This window comes from Carassius auratus, unplaced genomic scaffold, assembly GCF_003368295.1.
Source record: "Carassius auratus strain Wakin unplaced genomic scaffold, ASM336829v1 scaf_tig00024428, whole genome shotgun sequence".
In the NCBI taxonomy this organism is placed as follows: Eukaryota; Metazoa; Chordata; class Actinopteri; order Cypriniformes; family Cyprinidae; genus Carassius; species Carassius auratus.
The window spans coordinates 103,682-110,663 of NW_020525342.1; the positions used below are offsets into that span (position 1 = coordinate 103,682).

The following is a 6,982-nucleotide window of genomic DNA, read 5'->3' on the forward strand; positions in this document are numbered from 1 at the left end:
CCAGATGGTAATTTCAATTTAATTACTTTATTTAACAATTAATTTAACAAACTATAAGTTTGCATAATAACTTCTCTCCCATCAACAGCTATCACAATGCATAAAGCATTTTTTTTTTTTTTTTTTTGAGAAAGTCTTAATCTCCAAAGTGTTTTTATGAAGTCAAAAAGTCAAAAATAAATACTTCCTAACACAGTCTAGGTGTGTCTTACAATACGAAACACATGAAATACAGTACCTTTTAGTAGGTGTTTCCTCATTGAAAAGTGGTACATCACCTTTCAACTGATCACTTTTTACAGACTCAGAGCTGGAAACCTCAGATATTTCCCTAATGACACAAAGAGAAAGAGAAAGAGAAAGAAAAACAGAGAAAAAAAAACATTTTATGGCAGGAGGCACTTATATGTTTTTTTTTTTTGACATGATATCAGTAACTTTATATTCTTGTCGCTTTTAGTTTGACTGGATAAGGAGACGTTTCTTCTTAAACTTTTTTTATTTATTTATTTTACGTTACCACCACCAAACTGCCCTGAAATTTTCATTTGGCAGACACTTTAATCCAAAGCAACATGCAATAAAGACACGTTTTATCAGTTTGAAGACAAATATGATCTACTCTTCTTAGTTAGAGCAAAACAAACATGAACAGTGTAGAAGTGAAGAAGAAGTTTGAATTTCACAGACTCTTATAGAGGAACACATAATTTTGACCTATTTTTCACCCATCTCTCTGAACTTTTATGATAAAACACTTGGCTGTTGGGTAAAATATCTGCAATACTGAAACTTAAGTAGTATTTAAAATTATTCTTAACAGACTCAGTCTTACCTCTGTTCCTCCGAGACACTCATCTCAGATGGAGAGTCCTTTCCTCGCTCCTCTGACATACTGCAGATAAACTTCGGCTGAAAAACAGCACTGTTATCTTTGTGTTGAAGACATTCAGCTGCTCAGCACAACCTGGACATGAAGTGAAAAAAATGACACATTTTGAGTTGGCAACAAACAAGCTGTATAAACGGGCTCTGAAAATAATCTTAACTTTAATATTACATTTCATTTAGTGTAACCAAACAGTGTCAGGTTAAGATGCATTTCAGACAACTCTTCATATAGCTGTAAATTTAGAAGCATAACTACATAATTTTTTAATTATTTTAGCATTGGGAAACTGAACTTTCTGTGCAGTTTTATATATTTTGCACTCACTTTTACGCAACAAATTAACAATTTTTACAGGATTAGATCATTACGTTACAATTTATTATATTAATTTCAACTGCTCCCACAATGGCTGAAATATAAATGTAGCTATTGAGCTAAGTGAACTTAAATACTCTATATAATCGGAGCTGATTTATAAAATATACCCCATAATACATTATTAAAAAAAAAATATTAACTGTTTATTCACATCTCTAACTGTAATCAAGGACGTCTTAAAACTTACTTGCAGTAGTATGACGGTCTTCAGCAGCCAGAACACTGTGCAGAATGCTTTCTATTTCTCCCCTTCACGACCCTTGTCACATGGTGCGATTCGTGCCAATTCGTTTAATTTGCGATCTTCCTGCATGTGACCTTTGTTCATGGTTAGGCATTAACTGGCCGTTTCAACATTCTCATGTTGCCTTGAAGCTCAAAAATGCAGCACATTTGAGTCTTGAATTAAATTGATCTTTACCAAGTTAATATCATTCGGCTTAATCAATTTGCCTATGAGAGGTGACGTTATAATTATTATACAGTAGGCTATATTGTTTTCTAATTTAATATTTTAATAATATAATAATTTCATAATTAAAAAATAAAATATGAATGAATCCATCTCTCATAATCCCGGGTTGCTATGGTCACGCAGGTTTGTTTACGCATTAAATGGATGTTGTTCCCTCAACATAACATCTTGAGGCCATGATATAAGGATGTCATTACCTTGACAAAATGATCTTGTTGCCATGACATAATATAACGTTCCCACAAGTCAATATGACATTCCCACAAATCAATATCTCGTGGTCACTACATATTATCACATTCCCATGAGTTATTATGTCGTGGCCAGTACAAAACTAAGTGAACAGACCATGTACTCTCACGGGCAACATACTGGAGGGCGACATGGGAATTTTTTTTTTTTTTTTTTTTTGAGGGTGGTGGTGGGGGTGGGGTATGGGGCGGGAGCCACTGAAATGATATACCTGAGCAGTTGAAGAATAAGCTATAGCACTCATTCACAGATGTGCATTTATTGCTAGGATGGCACAATAACACCTAAAATGCATGTGTAGATTCAGTCAAGTAATAAAGTTTACCCTCTTCAAAAGAATGCTGTTGAACTGAATTTACGGGACATTTGCTAAAATAACCATTAACAGCAATACAGTGGATCTGTATGATGTGCATGCAAGCGGCATGTGTTACTATAACGAACACTGCATGTTTTCTTTCAGAATCATCATTGGCTGGTAGAAATGCAAAACTAGGTTACATAACAGTTTTTATGTAAACATGAAGAAAAGGTAAAGGTGTGAATAATTTAATTTTAGACAGATTGTCAGTAATTTGACTAATGAAAATAAAGCCCTAGGAGAACTGTTGTGCATCTTTGATCAAAAGCGGCATTTCATTAATGAATTCACGTTTTTAAATGAATCGGTTGAATCAATGATTCAATGAACCATTCATAAAGGCAGTCACTTGCTTCGTTTCTGAATGAATCATCTGTTTGTACAAACTGATGACTGAATGAATGATTAAATGACTCACTGACTTAAGACACATACAAGGCTACCAGTATGAATGAAACAGCTACAGCGACTCACAACACCTTGTTTTGGGTAAAAACAGGGGGGAAAACTTTTTTCCAATGTAGAGGAGTTTCTCTCTCTCTCTCTCTCTCTCTCTCAGTGTGCATACAATTTCCTGACAAAAATGAAGAAATTACTGTCAATGATTTTTAATGATAATAATTTATAATAAATCGTTAGACCTTTCTAAAAATAATTATAGGCTAGCTATAGGCCTGCAGTTTTCTGTAAAATATATGAATAATAATCACTATCATTATAACTTTGTTTGATGTTTTTATTTAGTTACTATAATAACTTTAATCAGAATTATTAATAGTCATTCTTAGGGCTGGGCGATATATCGAAAGATATGATCATGCGCATCTAATCAGTAAAGCTGCTTCCGTGATCACCGCTAAAATCTCCATCACCTGCTTATAATTGGAGTGGCATTTAATAGACAGCAGAGGTGGGACTTTCAAGTCACAAGCAAGTCTTCAAGTTATATCCAAATCCTCAAAGGGTTAACGTTAATGAGATAATTAAGTGACTAATTAAATGATGATTGTGCATTAATGATGAACTTCTGCTGTTAACAATCAACATCACTGAAGTAAAGAGAAACACAAGAACTACAACTGCATTTAGCCACAGCCTTCAACTGAAAAAAAAAAAAAAACACTATGTCACCATAATTGTGGTCAGGGTTTGCTTTAGGTAGTCTCTTGACCCTTTTACTAATTCAAAGCAATTTGATTCAAAACAATTGCAATATTGTTTTTGCAACAAACATGTGTGCATTGCTGAATCAAACCTTGTAGTGACAGATGATCTTATGCTTTTTCTGCTTTTATCTCATGTTGATTTGGACATCATGAGATAGTCTTCTTTGGATTGTTGACTGACATTCAGCTTTTACCAGAGTTGGGACTTTCAATTCACAAGCAAGTCTTCAAGTCATATCCCAAGTCCTCAAAGGGTTAAAGTTAATGAGATAATTAAGTGACTAATTAAATGATGATTGTGCATTAATGATGAACACCTGCTGTTCTTGAGAATTACAGAGGATCATATGTTGATGTTTTATTGGTTAAAGTGATGCAACCATAATGGAGATCAGCGTGTGCTTTAGTGGGGCTCTTGACCCTTGACTGTCATGTTAGATCTCTTTATGTATATCTTTATGCATACATGTTTGTTGCGAAAACAATATTGCAATTGTTTTGAATCAAATTGGTTTGAATTAGTAAAAGGGTCAAGACACTACTTAAAGCAAACCTTGACCACAATTATGGTGGCATAGTGTTTTCTTTTCTTTTACTTTTTTTTCAGTTGAAGGCTGTGGCTAAATTCAGTTGTAGTTCTTGTGTTTCTCTTTACTTCAGTGATGTTGATTGTTAATGTGGCATAATGAGCTGAAAGCCCACACGCAGTTTATGTGACGTCATTAATTTGCGCTGGCATATAGGCTCCTTGCGCGTCTTTTGTGAACGCTCGCCTGTTTGCTTTATGCTGCACGCTGCTGTGACCATTTTCAGCGTGTCCTCTGTGAACCCTCACCTGTTTGCTGCGCGCTGCTGTGACCATTTCGGACGGACAACAATTTCCCATTTGCGTTTCATTACAATTGGCTTCATTCGGATGACTGTTGTGCAGGCATCTGTGGACTTCAGGTACGGGTATGACTGGTTTTAATTTATTGTTGTCTTATTAAAGTGTAGCGACTGGTTAGGTGGCAACTTTCCTGCATTTGTTTTGTTTAGTTCGTGATTTGGTGGGAGAATGACGACTGTATTAAACTATTGAGGGAACGTCCTTTTGGGTGCCTGGCCTCGCAGCTACGGAGAACTACAGTTCGTGCAGTGTCACCGCTGTTTTGTTTATAGGCCATCTGATACTGCTGTAATACAATGTGTTGATACATACTGCTGTACATCTTTGCCTACACACACTTCCTAAGTGCATATTTTGCCCATATAATAAGACCTCAAATTATATTTTTTTTGTTGAAACCTCAAGCAACTCGTGGTTTTCTTTCTTTTGGGGTTTTCTTTATTTTGTATAATTTTTCATGTCTAAATTGTCATTTTTGGTATAATATCTGTGAATTTATTTATTTCATATATTGTTTATTCATTTGAAGTGTTGATTTATGTATACAACGTAATAACTGTTGTTTTGTTGATTTTTGTTAAGTTGATTTTTTTAAGATTTGTTTAATGGCTTTTTTTGGATTGGATTGGGCCCATTAAGGTTGAACGTCAAGACCTTTAGGTGGATGAGTATTTGTCATCCACCTGTTAGCTTGTATAACCTTTTTTTTTTTGTATTAATCTTTTTCTTTTCTGTGTGTGTGTGTGTGGTGTGGAGTGTGTGTTTGTTTTTTTTAGGAGCTGCGGCCTTTTTGGCTTAGGAAATTGATCGTTTCCCTCCTATCTTTGGTGGTGGTGTCTACAACGTGTGCTGTGACCGATCATTTCACTGGGGCTCTTTGTGCTGTGAGAGTGAGTGTGCAGTGTGTGTGTGAGGGGAACGTACACATCTCTCGTGAGGCCGCAGCTTCCTTTTTGTGAATATTGCGTTTGTGGTTTGTCATTTGTCTGTGCATGGTTTTTATTATAAATTATAATAAACTTTTGGTAATTTTGTATAAATACCTGTGTCTCCATGTTTTTCTGTCTCTAGTGGGGAACCTGTGTGCGGGTATATTATTCCCTGGGTGAAATTCCCAGGGTGGCGTAGTCTAAACTAAATTCTAAAACATCTATTGTGCCCTTTGTCCCTGTGGTTACCACATATTTGGCGTAGTCGGCAGGGTCTGCTTATTATTTTGACAGGATTTTGGAGACATGGGTATTTATTTTGTTTTCTTGTGATTGTATGCATTTTGACAAAACAGCGGTGTCATAAACTGTTTCTCTCTAACATCCCTACGTTTAGGTTGATGTATTTAATTCATAATTCTTTTCTCAATTAAAATTATTAGATATGGATGTTGAGTTGCAGGAGCTGCGGGACCTGGTGGCCCAATTGAGGAGTGAGAACGAAAGGCTACAGGGACAGCAACCTTCAGTAAGTGCCATTAGTGATGCGCAGGGTAGTAACGCAGCAACATCTAGGCCTTTAGAGGCCGGTGCTGGCACTGAAGCTGTTGATAGGTTTGTTTTTGTCCCCAGGGACCGTAAGTGTAAATTCAATCTGTTGCCGCCACTGTCCAGACTCCGGGTCCCCAGGTGGTTCTCACTATGGAGGAACAGATTAATGTTCTAGAATTGCCAGGATTATCGGAGAAGGAGGTAAGTCAAGTGAGGGCGTTGCTTCATAGATACCAGTCGGTATTCTCAGCCCATGAGGGGGATTTGGGATGCACTGGTTTGTTGGCTCATGATATTCACCTCGTGGATGATTTTCCAGTTCGGCAGCGTTATCGCCGAATCCCGCCCTCGGAGTATGAGGTGGTTAAAGCACATATTAATCAATTGCTTGAGGCACGGGTGATTAGAGAGAGCTGTAGCCCCTACGCTTCACCGATAGTCCTGGTAAAGAAAAAGGACGGTACCCTACGCATGTGCGTAGATTACCGTCAATTAAATGCCAAAACCCGAAAAGATGCATTTCCCTTGCCTCGCATAGAGGAATCTTTAGATGCCTTGTCAGGGGCCTGCTGGTTCTCAACCATGGACTTGGCTAATGGATATAACCAAGTCCCGGTAGCTGAGGGGGATCGGCCGAAGACCGCCTTTTGTACCCCATTTGGCCTATTTGAGTACAATCGTATGCCGTTTGGGCTCTGCAATGCCCCCAGTACCTTCCAGCGACTAATGCAACGCTTGTTTGGAGACCAGCAGTGCCAGTCGTTATTACTATATCTTGATGACATTGTAGTGTTCTCGTCATCAGTAGCACAACATCTGATGCGTCTAGAGGTGGTTTTGCATCGTCTGGAGGTTGAAGGGTTAAAGGCTAGGTTAGGGAAGTGTTCCTTTATCCAGAAGGAGGTGAAATATCTGGGACATGTCATTTCGGCTGAGGGAGTGTCCACCGACCCCAGTAAAGTTGAGGCAGTGGCCCAGTGGCGAAGACCAGAGACAGTCAAGGACTTGCGTTCATTCCTGGGTTTCGCGAGTTATTATCGTCGCTTTGTGGAGGGCTTTGCTCAATTGGCTGCCCCTCTACATCGCTT

The 6,982-nt window shown here is 37.8% G+C and overlaps 1 long non-coding RNA gene across 1 annotated transcript; it reads right to left on the bottom strand.

Moving 5' to 3' along the window:
* Positions 1 to 238: 238 nt before the first annotated feature.
* Positions 239 to 1,515, bottom strand: LOC113078151 (uncharacterized). The gene is made up of 3 exons (XR_003281458.1): positions 1,458 to 1,515; positions 836 to 967; positions 239 to 331 (listed from the first exon to the last, which is right to left on the bottom strand). It is a non-coding gene; the product is annotated as an uncharacterized LOC113078151 (long non-coding RNA).
* Between the last annotated feature and the right edge of the window lie 5,467 nt (positions 1,516 to 6,982).